This window comes from Maniola hyperantus, chromosome 20 (genome assembly GCF_902806685.2).
Source record: "Maniola hyperantus chromosome 20, iAphHyp1.2, whole genome shotgun sequence".
Classification (NCBI taxonomy): domain Eukaryota; kingdom Metazoa; phylum Arthropoda; class Insecta; order Lepidoptera; family Nymphalidae; genus Maniola; species Maniola hyperantus.
Window position 1 is genome coordinate 6046539 of NC_048555.1, and position 17116 is coordinate 6063654.

A 17116-nucleotide genomic window follows, 5' to 3' on the forward strand; every position below is an offset into this window, starting at 1 on the left:
TAGGCAAGCGCGCTCCATCTTAGGGTGCATCATCACTGCCACCAGGTCTGATTGCAGCTAGCGCTAGCGACTTATCGCCCGTCAAATGGCTTAAGAGCCAGCGCGTGCCAGACCTTCCTTATTTTATAAAAGCTGAAAGTTTCACTGCGTGTTGTCCCCAACACTGGGAGGAACTTTGTTTGGATCATGGTGGCTTTGGGAGATAACAGTAATAAAGATGTAAAAAATCTGACGTCAAAGTATAAAGTAAATTTTTTAAATGTTTTCTTCGGAGTAGTATTAGAAATCACGTCATGCATTGCCAGACAGTGTCGTGGAAACCCCCGCCAGAAACCCTTAAACGTTAATAATTTTATTAAACTTGCCCGCCCCGTTTAAGCATAAATCATCCCTTAAATTATGCTACTTACGAATTTATGACTTCACATTGAATGTCTCTTGATAGTACCGAATGGCGATCTATAAAAACTATAAAAACAAACGCAATATGATTGCCCTGGCCATATGCCAATTTGTCTACTGCAAAGCAAATAAAGGAGTCAAAAAAAATATTCCACTCGTTTATCATCAAAGGACTGTGAAATAGTTTCATTTAGATTTTTTATGTGAAGCTCATACATAATATAACCCAGTTTAGGTGGCTAAAGGTCTTTAAAAGCGCAGGTTCAGAAAATAGTGTTAAGTACATTTTTTACAATTTCTAGGGTTCCGTACCAAAATGGTAAAAATGGAACCCTTATGGTGCGACATTATCCGTCCGTCTGTCTGTCCGTCTGTCACAGTCGATTATTTCAGTAACTATTGAAGTTATCGACATGAAATTTGGAGTGGTTGTATATAATATAGTGGCCTAACATCATTGAAATAAAATAGTGTAATTAAATAAGGGAATAATTGGGGATTTGAAATTTCAAAGTAAGAGAACTATACCCTGTTTTTTCTGTTCCGTGGTTTAACCTGTATATTCTAAAACAGATAATTATTTATTTTTACGCATATTTTTGATTTATCGTGCAAAATGTCAAAAAAATACCGTTCCTCCCGAAATAATTATGGTCAAGATATACCTAACTTAAAAATGGTGGACTTTCATACCTACAAGCTTACATCCCTTATTTGACCCCCTTAGGGTAAGAATTTCCAAAAATCCTAGTGCGCGCCTACATTCTTAGGGCGTCAAAATTACAGACTGAAAATAAAGCTGGATCGATGAGTAAGTATTTTCACGCCTTTGCATCGAATCTGTTTAGCTTCTCAAGTATTTAATTAGTCATTAGTGACTGTAAGTGCTCTGAGTATCTATCGAGTGTGAGAAACTTTCGCACAAGCAGCAAATACGATTTGTCAACACGTCGACTGTCAGTTGCGACTTGCGAGGGGTCTTAATTTATTAATTCCACACTAATAAATAGAATAGTTAAGGCTGTAACTACTGCCTTTGTTAATCACGGGATAGAAAAGTATACTCAACTAGCTTATGCTTGCAAAATCGTCCGCGTGACTACACAAATTTTAAACCCCTATTTCAACAACTTAGGGGTTGAATTTTCAAAAATCCTTTCTTAGCGGATGCTACGTCATAATAGCTGTCTGCATGCCAAATTTCAGCCCGATGCGTTCAGTAGTTTGAGCTGTGCGTTGATAGATCAGTCAGTCAGTTAATCAGTCAGTCAGTTGATCAGTCAGTTGATCAGTCAGTCAGTCAGTCAGTCACCTTTTCCTTTTATATATTTAGATAAACTTTCTTGTGAGTAACAAACACGATTATTGTGTTGAGAAATAAATGTCAGATTTATTTCTCTATCAAAGCTAAGTTAGTTTTGTCTTCTCAACAAGAAGTACATAAGTATGATACTTAGTTAATTATATATGACGATAAGTGCTCCCCATCGAAATATTATACTTCAATAGTGCTCCCCAATGTTTGCGGAATGTTACAAACTTCCCGTGTATACAAGCTGTTAATAAAATTAATCAAGTGTAGCGTAAATTGCCGAAACTACTACCAACACTAATTGCACTTAAAGGACAGAGCTGAGGTACAAGTTATATTGGCTTCAAGTTTCTATCAATGTTAAATTAGATACTAGTGATGAGAATTGGTTCAGAGTTAGAAAACTTCGTCAAGTAGCTAAAAGTACCTAATATTTTACAAACAAACTAATGTGTCAAGTATGATTAACTAAGTAACTTAGGCGCAGCACATACTAGTAGAGTGGAGTGGAGATCTTTCTCGATACCACTTAAACTAAGCTTTATTTACTTTGACATAACGGTGGCGACGGGGGCCCTCCCAAGTTTCCGCGCTGCATTCCCGTTTTCACTTTAGACGGCATCGCTGTCAAAGGACTCGCCCTATAAACACCAATGTAAGTGGCAGGCACCGCAGGTTAGCCAATATTTCTAAATAATTTCAATACATATCAAAAGTTAGCAATAAGCGAACCGCAGCTTAGTAGTCTGCAGAGAGAGTCAGGCGCTATCCCAGGAGACGCGGGTTTGATTGCTGCCGATCCTGCAATTTTTGATATGTACCTACCTATTTAAATTATTTACAAATTTCCTTGAAGTGTAGGTACTCTAAAACTAAAACAATATAAAAATTATAAAAATTTAGCCGATATTAGTTACTACTAGCGTCTATTCAGATAGTCTATACCATCAAATATCTCTACAATATAAAGGATCAGCCCCCCGATTGTGTAAGAATTACCATTTCATCCACGGATTTCATCACTATCGCAATCGTCAAGAAATTCTGCCCTTTGATTGGCTGTGAAAAAATGTAAACAGTGCATCAACACAATTGGGGAGCGCGTCCACCAGGCGGGCAGGGTCGGGCCGCATTACTATCTACGCAATAATCCGCCTGCTACATTATAGATGAAACTGCGTTGACTAGAGGCGCGGCGGGACGCACGTGTTTTATTCAGACGAATAAATAAATAAAATATCAAAATTCATTGGACGGCACCCACGTAATTTATATAAATAAACAAAATGTTTTGAAAGGAAACATTGGACTGCAGAGGTTCTGTTGTTTCAAACGCTGGATAACAATATTATATCCAAACCAAAACAAACGTCGCTTCCCGAACCAAAAACAAAACCTAAGTATACAATTTCTAACATGGACCCATAAAATACAATAACTTTCACCCTTTTTGTAATAAAAATAATAAAAAGTGACACGAATGACGCGTAGCGTTGTGACTTCTGACCTCCAAATCTAGCAAGCTAAAGGTCACGAAGTAAAACATTGTTAAAAAAATTTAAAACAGAATTTTTTAACAATTCACACTAGTTCAATTTCGACATTTAACTTTCAGTATGCCTATGAGAGGTTTTTAAGCAATTACCTACTTAAATAGATATAACTTGCTTTAACAGTGTAGGAAAACATCGTGGGGAAGCCTGCATTGCCTGAGAGGGTCTCCATAATGTTGTCAAAGGTGTGTGAAGTCTGCCAATTCACACTACTTACATATTATGGCCTAAACTCTTCTTATTCTGAGAGCAGATGCGTGCTCAGCAATGGGCCGGGGATGGGGTGAGAATATGATGATTAGAGGTAGACAGTTCCTACTAAGTAGTACTGCAGTAGTACCTAATAATAATGTCTGTAGCCAACTATTCTATACGACCAACATAACAAAACTTTTATTACTATAACACTATCAAACGATTTTAATAAATGACAAGAAAATTAACTGAGATGACGATCGTGTTAAGTTTTGCTGTAGGTACCTACCTGCCTTTTTCTATTCTAGATTTAATTTACTCAAATCGTTATTACAAAAGACGAGAGCAAAAGAAATAAATCAAGTTGTAGAATTGTATAAAATCTCTAACCATTCTCGAGCTTGCATCATGTGGTTATTTTCATCCAGCTTGTTTATGTAAGTAGCGTGTCATGTTCAAGCTACGTTCAAAGATTTATTACCCAACAGCTTAGTTCGTGCTTGTGACATCATTTAGTTTGGATTTGCTCAGTTTTCGGTTTTTTTTATTTGACTTGTGCAATAAGACACTACCTTCCAAACTAGGTTAATGGGAAGTACTCTATAGGCTTTCTTGACAGACATGGCAGACAACAAAGTGATCTTATAAGGGTTTCTTTAAAATTCCCATTGGTCATCGTTATCATCATATCAACCGATAGATGTCCACACATGTCTCTTGTAGGGACCTCCATATGCCAGGTACTTACGCGAACTAAATCCAGTGGCTTCTATAATATGATATAGAACTATGTGATAATATTATGTCTGTTGACGACGATTGTGTTGCGATTATCTGCAATTTTAATTATTTTCAAGCAAATCATCAACTTCAGAGCTATGCTGATAGTGAATACATTACGCATATTCAATTCCCTGAGCTATTATTAAAAGGCGCACTCGGTATTCCTAGAATTCTAACGCCCTAGATATAACTTTGAAAGTAATTCGTGGTGAAAAGCCAACGGGAATCGACAGAAAACATTTCAAGTTCTTTTTCTAGTCGACCGATTCCATTTAATTTCAACAAATAAAGTTTTGATTAAAAAGTTATTAAGTAAATCCCTTATCCCTTTTTAAACAAATTACATTAAAGTTAAAGCGTATAGGTACATTTATAGGATTTAAAAAAAATTACTTTAAAAAGTTGTTTAATTTATCAGTAAATGAATACCTAAACCTCTCAGATTTTCTCCGATCATTGTAATATTCTATGAAAGAAGCACCCTGTACATAAAACCGTAAGAGCTAGAGCGCGCACCACGGAGCGGTGGATCGCAGAGTGTTTTATTAAAACCCGCAAAGTTGACTTTTGATCTATCAAAATCCGGTGCGGAAATGATTCCGCAGTGCGCACTTCTAGGTAGTTCCATAGTTCACAGATTTTGCGGGAAAAAACGTACGGACCGTGGTGCACGCTAGCTCGAGTTATTATAATTAGGGCGCATTTATTTGACACGAATTTCTTCACGCGTTTGCATAGACATTTCTACGTGTCTGTCTAACGTCTATGGACCACGCTATTCACAAAATAAAGTTTATTTTTAAAAAAATACGCTTGAAAATATTAAATGAGCACAATATTTAAGTTCAAAACCAAAACCCGTCAATTCCTCTTAATACTTAAATACTAAATTATAGTTACGTCATAGGTATATAACTACAGCCTTATGCTGACACGTCTATTCACATTGAAAGTCTTATAAACTCGTAATATTGGTTTTGTATCAAAGGAGCTATAGGATATTTTCATCAAATAGGTAAAGACATTTTACGAGAAAAAATTCTAAAGGAAGTCTTCAGTGTCTGAGAATTCGCAAAAGAAAGAGCGAATACAGAAGAAATCATTAAATTCTTGGATTCTTACGGTCTACCTACTACTAAAAATAAAAATATATATATTCTATGTAAAGTAATGTGTATTAAACATATTTTTGTCTCAAAAATTAGAGGTGTTTAAGCCATAAAAGTACCTACATTATAGCTTAAGCCTTCTGATTATTATTATCATTATTAAAAGTAGCAGAGTAATTTTTAGGGTTCCGTAGCCAAATGGCAAACAACGGAATAACTACAAAATATTTACATAAAATAGCTAAAAATAATTCCCTTTTAAGAGCAAATTGAGTTACCTACACTTGTTTTCATGATAATGTCTATTCTCTTACAAAAAGTACAAAAATACCCTAAGTAGGTGTATTTATTCTTAATAATATTTTTCGGCAAATACGTGTATTGTATGTGCGGAAAATATTTTAGACATCCAGCCAGAGAGTTCATATTTCTAGAGGCAGCCCAACAACATGGCCTCAGTCTTACTTTTTGTCAATCTGTAAATAATTGACTTGACGGTGCTGGTCCTTATTACTCTATCTACACTAATATTATAAAGAGGAAAACTTTGTTTGTTTGTTTGTTTGTTTGTTTGTTTGTTTGTACTGAATAGGCTCAAAAACTACTGGACCGATTTTAAAAATTCTTTCACCATTCGAAAGCTACATTATCCACGAGTAACATAGGCTATATTTTATTTTGGAAAAAAATAGGGTTCCGTAAGATATTTGGGTTTTTCGGACACAAGGTGTAAAAAATCAACCAGAAAAGTTACTTATTTTGCGTACGCTGCCTAAACTATAAAAGATAGAACCATAAAATGTTCTAATTAATTGTAGATCTTATAAATATCTACAAAAAAGTCCGCGACACACTATACCCATCTATGTCGAGTGAGGCACAGCAACCATTTTTTTATTTAAAAATCTTGAATTTTTTTTGGACTACATTTAAACGCGTTTATTTTACTCATGCTATTAATCCTTATCAAAATAAATGATTTCATCAATAAGAACAGTTTATGGAGATAATATTTGGTCTTTGAATGATTAAAATTGGACGTTTGGTTTTGAAGTTATGGCGAAATTAAAATATTACGATTTCTGCTGCACGGCCCGTTGTATTATATAAAGAGGTAATGTCGTTAAGTTTGTTTGTAGGGGGTAATCTTTAGAACTACTGAACCGATTTTAAAAATTCTTTCACCAGTAGAAAGCTACATTATTCCTGAGTGACATAGGCTGTACGGGATCTTTAAAAACCTAAATCTACGCGGGCGAAGCCGCGGGGATCAGCTATATTATATAAAGAGGTAATGTCGTTAAGTTTGTTTGTAGGGGGTAATCTTTAGAACTACTGAACCGATTTTAAAAATTCTTTCACCAGTAGAAAGCTACATTATTCCTGAGTGACATAGGCTATACGGGATCTTTAAAAACCTAAATCTACGCGGGCGAAGCCGCGGGGATCAGCTAGTCTATGATATATCTGCTGCATTTCTTACTATAGTGTAAAGTAATAGTGAAGAGATATCATAGGTTTGATTTAAAAATGTTTACTATTTCCAAAGTTACGTCAAGGTTACGTCTCTACAATTAGGAGGAGCAGGAGGAGGCGGCGTCTGGGAGACTATTGTCCGTTTACTATAACTTGAGGCCACACTTGACGCCTAACTTTATGTTGGCACCATTGCAAATCACACAATAATAAACCCTAAGTTCTAAGGTATAAAACTAACAAAGCACTGGTGCCAACATAAAGTTAGGCGTCCAGTTATAGTGAATGAACAATAGCATGGAATTTAGGATTGTCATATTTCGACAATCGCATTTATGATTGGCTCCATTTCTATTCACAATTTTATGCTAACTGATTCCTACGACTTCGTCCGCGAGGAAACACGTTTTTTTTTTTTTTTAATTATTTTTAAAGATAAAAAGTAGCCTATGTCACTCTCCAACTTTTAAACCATGTACATATGCATATCCATGCAAAAAATCACGTCGATCCATTGCTCCGTTGCGACGTGATTGAAGGTCAAACCAATAAACCAATAAATCAACAAACAAACACATTTTCGCAATGATAATATGGCTATGGGTACTGATAGCTGATTGTGAAAGAATTTGAACCAGTCAGAATCAGACCAAGACCTTGTTACTGTCAAACTTTTGTGCTACGTCATTATACTGTATGTATGAGCAGGCTGGGCCCACTTGGTCACGTAACCCGAGAAAATATATACCTACGGCAGTGCGATTAGAAATCGGTGTTTAAACGATAGAAAGAGAAGCTTTTATTAAATTTTAGGCCGCAGTGCTGTGGCTGAATATTGCGGAGTGATCCTTCTGTACCTTACCTTCTGTTGTGGAAAGTAGATACTAAGTATTCTTTGATGCTGGATCAGCAGATATACGAGGCGTGCTCCTCGATAGATATGGCTCAATGCCAAAACATTCCATATATACACGTCGTATTAATTAAGGAATAACACGGTGTATGACATAATGGAAGGCGATATTTCCACTTGAGCGTCCCGTGTGGGCGTGATTTTTGCTCCCGTGGCGCGGCGGCGGTGTTAGTTGACATTTTTGTTCCTTGTAACTTGAGACCTTGTGATCGTTAGTGTGCACAAACCAGTTACTAACCTATTACCTGGGGGACTATTTCTATGTATACCTGATAACCTGAAACAGGTAAGCGTCGCGTCGCCACCTTTATATCAAATTCAAGGTTAAACTCAAACATAAGGCATATTTCAAAATAGGCACAAGTAGTGCAAGTGCATTGTACACTTTTTGATTGTCAATTATTGAATTTGTATAATGATAAATTAATTAGCTAATCTTAGGTAAAATTGAGTTACGATTGTTCCAAACGCGCTCGGTTGGTTTCAGTTGTTATCAATAAAGACTTCGAGGCTCGGCTCAGCTGGCATGCGTTGCGGCTAAAGGCTTGGGTTAAAGGCTCATTTACATTAGTCATTAGAAAATACATTCGGAGTGCAAGAGATTTCTGAATCAGAGTTTGGATGTAAATAATTCTTGCTTATACACAGAATAGGTTAGTTTAGAGTTATACCTGTATAAAAGTAACACATTTGAAAACCTTACAGGGATTCTTAAACTTCAAGGTCATGAGGATGCAGTCCTGTGTGCAGTTTATAGGCCACCGTGTACAAACAAAATTATCTTTGTAAAGGAATTAAGTAAGTATGTCTCACATTTCGATCACAAAAGCAATATTCTTCTTATCGGCGACACCAATTTCGACCTAAAAAACATATCATCATACACAGATTCATATCTGGACACACTGAGCGAGGCCGGTTTAATGTGCGGAATCACGACATACACTAGAATAGAACCGAGACTTAATCGAGTAACAAAATCATGTATAGATCACATTTTTGCGCGATTCCCCACATTACAACCGTACTCCGCTGCGCTGGACGTCGTACTGGCAGACCATCGCGCTATTGTGTTCGCGTGCGCAAGCGACGCGACGCCGTGCCTACTCCTAGCAATGTACAGGTTGTTACGAAAACGTACGTTGACCACGAGGTTTTATTTAATGAACTAAATAAAGTTGACTGGGCGCAAACTAATACAATGAATTGTCCTAATCAAATTCTTAAATTAATTACTGATTCTCATGCGAAAGCTTGCGTCATGGCTAGTAAAAATTGCACCCATAAACAACTTAAACAACAATTTAGGGCTCCGTGGATCGACTGTAACGTAATAAATCTTTGCGATAGAAGGGATAAACTATTCAGCTTGTGGAAAAAGAATCCTAATGATGACAAACTAAGGTTAGACTATATAAAATCGCGTAATAAAGCTAATAAAGTACTAGATAACCGGCGAAATTCATATTACCTTAAACGTATAAATACCAGCTTTAACAACTCTAAAAATATCTATAAAATAATAAATGAAATGATGGGTCGTGTATCGTTATCTATAGATGACTCAATTTTAAACGCCTTCGAAGCACAAGGGTTGTCCTGTAAGGCCATTGCTGACGGCTTTGCAAACGAATTCGACATGGCTGTTAAGTCTATAATTCCAACCTGCACTAACAAGCTTCTGGATTCTTATTTATATACAAAGTCCCTAAACTCCTCCATTTTGTTTCAGAAAGCGACAAGCTCTAAAATTTCTAAGATTATTAAAAACTTAAATGTAAACAAAGCACCAGGGGCGGACGGTATCAAGGTTAGCCATATGAAAACGGCTAGTGACAAGATTTCTTTGGCCATAGCAAATCTTATTAACAGCAGTGTCAAAAGCGGCTTTTACCCAGACAGTCTAAAAAAAGGATGTGTGCGACCAGTTTTTAAAAAAGGGAAACGCAATGACTTTTCTAATTATCGACCGATCACGCTTTTGTCGTCGGTAGATAAAATTGTGGAAAAATTTATCTGCGAACAAATTCACGCGTTTTATAAGAATAATGAAGTCATTTACTACAATCAATATGGGTTTCAGCAGGGAAAGGGAACAATAGATCTTCTTTCAAAATTCAGTGACCAAGTAAATGAACACCTTAACCAAAAAAAGCACGTCCTTGCACTGTTTATTGATTTTTCACGCGCTTTCGACACTCTGAACCATAATCTTCTGCAAAGTAAATTAGAAACATGCGGCGTTCGAGGTCCATTGCTCGCTTGGTGCGCAGACTATCTCCGTAATCGTACATTCAATGTACGGATTGGTAACGCCTACAGCGACACCCGTGTGGCTAGTGAAGGCACGGCTCAGGGCTGTGATGCACTGCAGACGGACTTCAACACCCTGACCATGTGGTGTCACGATGCGGGTTTAGTTCTTAATGTCAAAAAACCAAATTGATTCACATCAGATCAGCCTATCTAAAATATCTCCCCTTTAAAAAAATTATAGCTCACGATCATGTCTGTCTACACAGTGGTAATCTGAACTGTTGTAATTGCCCTTCGATTGAGCTAGTCGACCGATATACTTATCTCGGTCTCACCATTGACTGTAAATTCAACTGGGGTTTGCACATAGATTATGTATGTAATAAACTAAGGCAATTTCTCGCTAATATAATTATCTTGAATCGACGGATTCCATTTAAAACCAAATTAATGTTATATAACTCGTTTGCTCTAACTTACGTACAATATGGTCTCAGTAGCTACGGTCGAACTTATAAAACTTACCTCAATAATATATATAAGTTACAGTTAAGAATTTTAAAAACTATTGTCTCCAGTTCCATTAAATCGAAATACGACGGCAATGAACTAGGGCTATTTAAACATTGTAAAACATTACCCGTTCAGGAACAGTTTAAATGCTCATTGCTAAAGGAGGAGTTCTTCAACGAGAAGATACTCCGGAAAATAGAACATCCTGTACAGACGCGAGTGATGACGGCTAACCGCCTGCACACTACGCGCGCTAACAATACTTACGGCGAGCGAACCACCGCGTACTTGGTTCCGCGATTCATAAATGAACTACCTCCAACGCTGACTAAAAAAATAGATATTAAAAACATTAAGTATAAATTAAAAGAATATTTTTTAGCAAAGTTAGATGGCTGAGTCTTTTGTGTCTATGTAGTTTATATAATTATTTATATTAGTGCTAATCCTATTCACCTAATAAACCTTAAATTTAATAAACCTACTCACGATTATAATATGTTACATACTTACTTGATTCTTCGCGTTATATACCTACTGTAGATTATTTCTTTAAGTAATTAGTTAATAGGTACCTTCGTTGCAGCTAGGCACCGAGGACAAACCTCTGTGGTTTTTTCGGTGTTTTTAGTTTAAGCTTTATTGTATGTATTTTGATTAGATAATAAATAAAAAAAAAAAAAAAAAAAAGTTGGTTATAAGCTTTGGTATAAATCCAACAATAGGTAGGTACACGTGCCTTTCGCTGGTGAAATGTGATATCTTCTATATTATTAAAATAGTTTTCGAAGTTTGACGAAATCTTGTGGAACTTGGTAAAGTTTGATGTTACTAAAGAATAGGTACCTACCGCATTGGACATTATACAAGTACGCTGGAAGAGGTGTGCCATACAAAATGACAGTTACTTCGAATGCCGATTCAAAGCGGCCCACCGAGCAAAATTTTACACTTTGTGTCAAAATGTTAACAAAATGTCTCATCACTAATATTTATAGTTCCGAGTGCGATCACATAGACGCTCACTGCTGCTATGAGCACCAAAATTATGAAAAGCAAGTTGCTTCAAATCATTTCTGCAATCGCTGGACCAGCGTACTTTTATTAGTAGAGATCAGTGATCTACTTACTGTATAAAGCTAAGTAGGTGCTAGGTTGGTACATATTGGGGATTTCGTAAGCGAAGCTTTGCTCGGAAAAGTTTGATGTCCATGTCACTAAAGAATAATGTGTACAGCTCAGTTTATTGTTCAAGTTACACACTTCAGCTAGGTACTTAAGCAAAATTTTGGAATATTTTTCATAAGTCCCTAGATAGAGCGTTCCTGAAAACGAACAAAGTTTTCGTATGAAGCTGCGAGCTTACCAATAAAAACTTGGTTTAAGGCTGAGATCTATAGAACGCACTTTGACTTTGCTCAGCCTTAAGTCACTGTTAAAACAAGACAGCGTTATACCGCTGGCATAAATCTGTCTCGTTTTAACTGAAACTTAAGCCTAAGCAAAGTCAAAGTGCACTCTGTAGTCGTGTTTGGTGAAAAAGAATTGAATCGTAGCACAAATTTATATAGCCAAGTAAAAAGCTGTGATAGCCTAGTTGTTAAAGCGTGTCGGCCTCCTAGTCGAGGGTTCGGGGTTCGATCCCGGGCACGCACCTCTATTTTTTTGGAATACCCAAGGTATATGTGCGTTCTAAATAACGGTGAAGGAAAACATCGTAAAGAAATGTGCATGCCTGAAAGTTCTCCATAATGATCTATCTCAAAGGTCTGTGAGGTCTGTTAATCTGCACTTGGTCAGCGTGGTAGACTATGGCCGAACCATTCTCATTCTGAGAGGAGGCCCGTGTTGGGAGTAGCCGAAAATTAAATACCTACAGTACGCGGCCGAAAGTGATGAACATCGGCCTTTAGAATGGCATTTCAGGTTTGTAGAGCGTTGTCTCTGTCACTCATACCCATATGACGTTTTGTCGGTCTCAACGACCGAGACAGTGCTCTACAAATCTGCTATCTACTTCTAAAGATTGATGTTCATCACGTTTGGCCGCATACTGTACCAATTCCGATGGAAGTCAACCAAAATAAAAAGTCTTTAATAATAAAAACAGCAACAAGACCTGGCAATAATTTATTCTGGCGAGACAACATTTTATCTTGTTTAGTGCTTAAGCTAACGCGCTTATGTAAAAGGAGACTTATTACATTCTTTATTAATGTCATAAAAGCACTCTCCTATATTATGTATCTATACGAGTAGATATAATACCTATAGCCCCTCTGTGTACAAGTTGAAGAAGTTTGTAAAATACTTGAACTTGTATATTATGTATATACTTACCTACACAGCTTATTGACTTACGTCCCACGACGTTTCTATTGTTTGCTGTGAAAGACTGAAACAAATAGAGCGCGCAAAAGCAACGTGGCGCGAGGGCGACGGGTCCAACGTGACTCGGCCGAGATCTATAGGGCGCTATGACTATGCTGACGAGCTACAACGAGACAGATCTCACATAATCTTGGACTAAGAGCCAGCGCGTGCCAGAGCTTCGTTATTTTATAAAAGCTGAAAGTTTATCTGCGTATTGTCCCCAACACCCCTGTGTTAGATAATAGGTAAAAGGTGTAAAAAAACTTACACCAAAGTACAAAATCAAAGGAGTATGCCCATGGACACTGGACAATACTCTCACAAGTAGCGTTGTACCCTAATTTTTTTATTTATTTAGTAAAGCTAAAATAAAAACATTATTTCTCAATAAGTTTTTTTATATTTTCATCAGAGTAGTATTACAAATCACGTCATGCATTGCCAGACACTTAGTATCGAGGCAACCCCCTGCCAAACACCAAACTTTAAGGGCGTCTGGCAGGGGGTTGCCACGACACCGTGTCTGGCAATTCATGACGTAATTTCTAATATTATTTCAAAGAAAACATAAAAAAATTAGACTTTATACATTGACGTAAGATTTTTTACATGATCCAAATTTCATAGTCACTGATTGTTCCTCCCTGTGTTGGGTACAATACGCAGATAAACTTTCAGCTTTTATAAAATAACGAAGGTCTGGCACGCGCTGGCTCTCTCTATCTATCTCGTAGTCAAAGCACGCTATATAGATCTCAATTATTCTAGAGTCGTAGCAGGTAGCACATGCGTTCGCGTGTAACCCAGCCCTATACAGTCGCCGCGCCTGCTGTAATTTAACGAAGGTACGAGTAAGTATAATACAGCTCCTTGTATCACAAATCGTACACGCTTAAGGCCGTTTTATGCTACAGCAACACAGTGTCATCTTGAAGCATGCCACAGGACTGCATCATCCTTAATAATTTTGTTATAGACTTCCGCATATTTTCATTTGTAGTACGCCGCATAGTCGCATATTATTCATCCCCATCATCGCGTGCCTTCTTCGAAATGAAGTTTGGCGATCATCACCCTTCTATCTAAAGCCGCCTCATGTAACTTTAGGTAACTCTGAGCTCTGTCCACCCCCTTACATCTTCCAACCAACCTATTATTATTGCTCGACGTAAAACAGCCTTTATGCACACATGCATGATATTATATTGTGATGTCCTGCGGTACAGCTTCCGTCACGCGTATGTTTCAAGGTTAACTAAATCTATTTAAAAACATTCTGATCAAATATTTAGATTTTACTTAATTAATCATTTAATTTATTACTTAATTTTACTTAATCCGAATAAAATGTGTAAGGCGTATAAGTTCTGATTAGCAACCTTCCATTCATTTCTTGGGCGACCATGTTCCGAGTAATCCAACTACTTACTATTTTTGTTTAACAAAAATCCTTTTCTGTAAATGCTATGAAGGAAATACGGAGGACTTACTCACTTTTCCGGGTCTAATCATAAAATGGCGAATCATAGCAACATACTCGTAAAAATAGCGTATTGTTAGAACTCCCCTTTTCGTTTACTTCATTGTACCTATCTAAATAAATATCTTCTTAATTCTTAAAGATAATAAAAATACTAAATAAGTATATTACATAAGTAATATACTTACTTTATATTTTATATTTACTTATTTTATGTTAATTATATACTTTAATAATATAGTTATTTTATATTACAGAAGTAATATACTTATTTAGTATTTTTATAAGATACATGAACATTTTTCCGTGAAAAAATATGAGATAAGTAGGTACTCTTTTATAAAGAATTTGTTTATCAATACCTATGCCTACTTTTCGTGCCCTGGGCACAGAGTAGACACTCTAAATGTGTCCTCGGCACTTTTTCTCTCTACTTACTGTGGCTTTTTAGCGCTGCGTTTTCTGGTAAGGACGTTGTCGCCAAAGCACCTTAGGACCACAACATTTTACACTCTCCTCGAATAACATTAACTCAATATCAAAGGTGTTTTTGAAAGTTTATTTTTGTTATGCTTCCTTGTGATGGAAAGTTTGATACCAGAATAACTCGTCAGTGCATTGTTAAAGTTGTACGCAAAGGCTTCTTTAGAAGTTACTTCCGTTTATAAAAGCAAAAAAAATCTTAGAACTTCAGAGTCGCATACTTGATTTTTAATTTGTTACGAAAAATATGTAGGTTTTCACAATGGATTAGGAAATATTAAATGCGTATATTTTTGAAATCAAAGGTTGATGACAACGATTTGTCCCTATTTTTTTACTTTAATACTCAACTGCTCAACCTAATAGCTTAAGGTTAAGGAGCGGACTGAATTCCGAAATATCGTGGGTGGTTCAAACCCCACCCGTTGCACTATTTCCGTACCTATTTCCTACTAAAGTTTTACGCTCATTTGGATGGCAAAGGGTTAAAACTATATTAGCCATGATTAAATAAATAAATAAAAATATTTTTATTCAAACGAATAGTCGGATGCATCTACCACTGGTTCGGAATGCCGAGAAGAACCAGCAAGAAACTCGGCGGTTATTAACATGGCTAATATAGTTTTAAAAAAAAACTTGGCGGTTGCTCTTTTCAAAAATTCAAATGACTATAAATTATGTACCTTAACAATCTCACATAGAAACGGATGCAAGTTAAATTCTCTATTTACTCGTAGCTATTGCCCAGGCGAACTTCGTACCGCCTACAAGTCGATTAAAATTTTTTAAATTTCTCTCTCCGTAAGAACCATCCTCGTACTTCAAGGAATATTATAAAAAAAGAATAAGCGAAATCGGTTCAGCTGTTCTCGAGATTTGCGATCAGCAACACATTTAGCGGTTCATTTTTATATATAGAGAGAAAATATACCAATATTCCCAATCCAAAATTTCTCTTTTAAGCGACATTTCCTGGAATTTCCGCCTGAAACAATGACCGCAACGTGTGGTCGCCTTTAACTCGGGCCACTTTGAAACTTTTATTAATTATTTAATAGGTTGGAAACATTGCAGCTCCAGTTTAGATCAGCTAACACTGTTGAGATATTTTCATTTTATTTTTTATTTTTATTTATTTTGTTAAATATTTGTCCTTGTCGTTCCGTTCTCGGTTATGGATTAAGAGCCCGCGCGTGCCAAACCTTCGTTACTTTGTAAAAGCTGAAAGTTTCTCTGCGTTTTGTCCAATGATATTAGAAGAAAAATTGTCCCCAACACAGGGAGGAACGATCAGTGACTTTGAAGTTAGGGTCATGTTGGCTTTGGGAACTCCCTGTGTTGGGAACAATACGCAGAGAAACTCAGCTTTTATAAAATAACGAAGGTCTGGCACGGAAGTAGTTTGAGCTGTGCGTTGATAGATCAGTCAGTTAGTCAGTCAGCTTTTTCTTTTATATGACGTATACATTCAGATACAAGTTAGCCTTTGACTGCCATCTCACCTGGTGGTAAGTGATGATGCAGTCTAAGATGGAAGCGGGCTAACCTGAAAGGGGTATGACAGTTTTTATTAAACCCATACCCCTTTGGTTTCGGTTTCTACAGTCTACACGGCATGTACCGGAGCGCTAAATCGCTTGGCGCTGCTTGGCGGTACGGTTTTGTCGGTAGGGTGTTAACTAGCCACGGCCGCAGCCTCCCACCAGACCAGACCAGAGATTTAGATGTTATAAAATTCCAAACCTCTGCCGGGACCTGCCAGTAATATGACTACAGTGCTTGCCACTGCGCCAGGGGGGTCGTCAAGGATAAATGAGTGTGATTTAACTTAGTTACTCTTGGATTTAGGTTTATCTAGCTCTCGTCGAATAACTTTAATTACTTTAGTCTACATATTGTAGAGGTGCAACCTCTACCGTTACTTGGCTGGCAGCTATTAGGAAAACTTCGCAGCTGCCACAACAATATTCAAATTTGGAACGCAGTGGGGAATCCTCCTGGTCACGCACGTTACAAGATTCCACATTCCCTATCATCCGCTCGTCACGTCAACATCTTCTACCATTGTATTATATAAAGCTCGCGAGCCCGTCTGTATTGTACATAACATATCAATTGTAAAGTGTAAAATAAACATCACTATATGTAGCTGGTTCTTCATTACATCAACCCTTCAGCTACATAATTGGTGACTCCCGAGCTCAAGAACACATCAGCCACATTGGGTACCTACGTCTACGGTCGAGCCTGCACACTGCTCCCGTA

General features: G+C 37.0%; 1 protein-coding gene across 2 annotated transcripts in view; it reads right to left on the reverse strand.

The window, feature by feature from the left end:
• The window catches only part of LOC117991734 (G-protein coupled receptor dmsr-1-like), a 69313-nt gene that overhangs the window by 42719 nt on the left and 9478 nt on the right, over positions 1-17116 (reverse strand). The gene's annotated exons all lie outside the window — the stretch shown is intronic.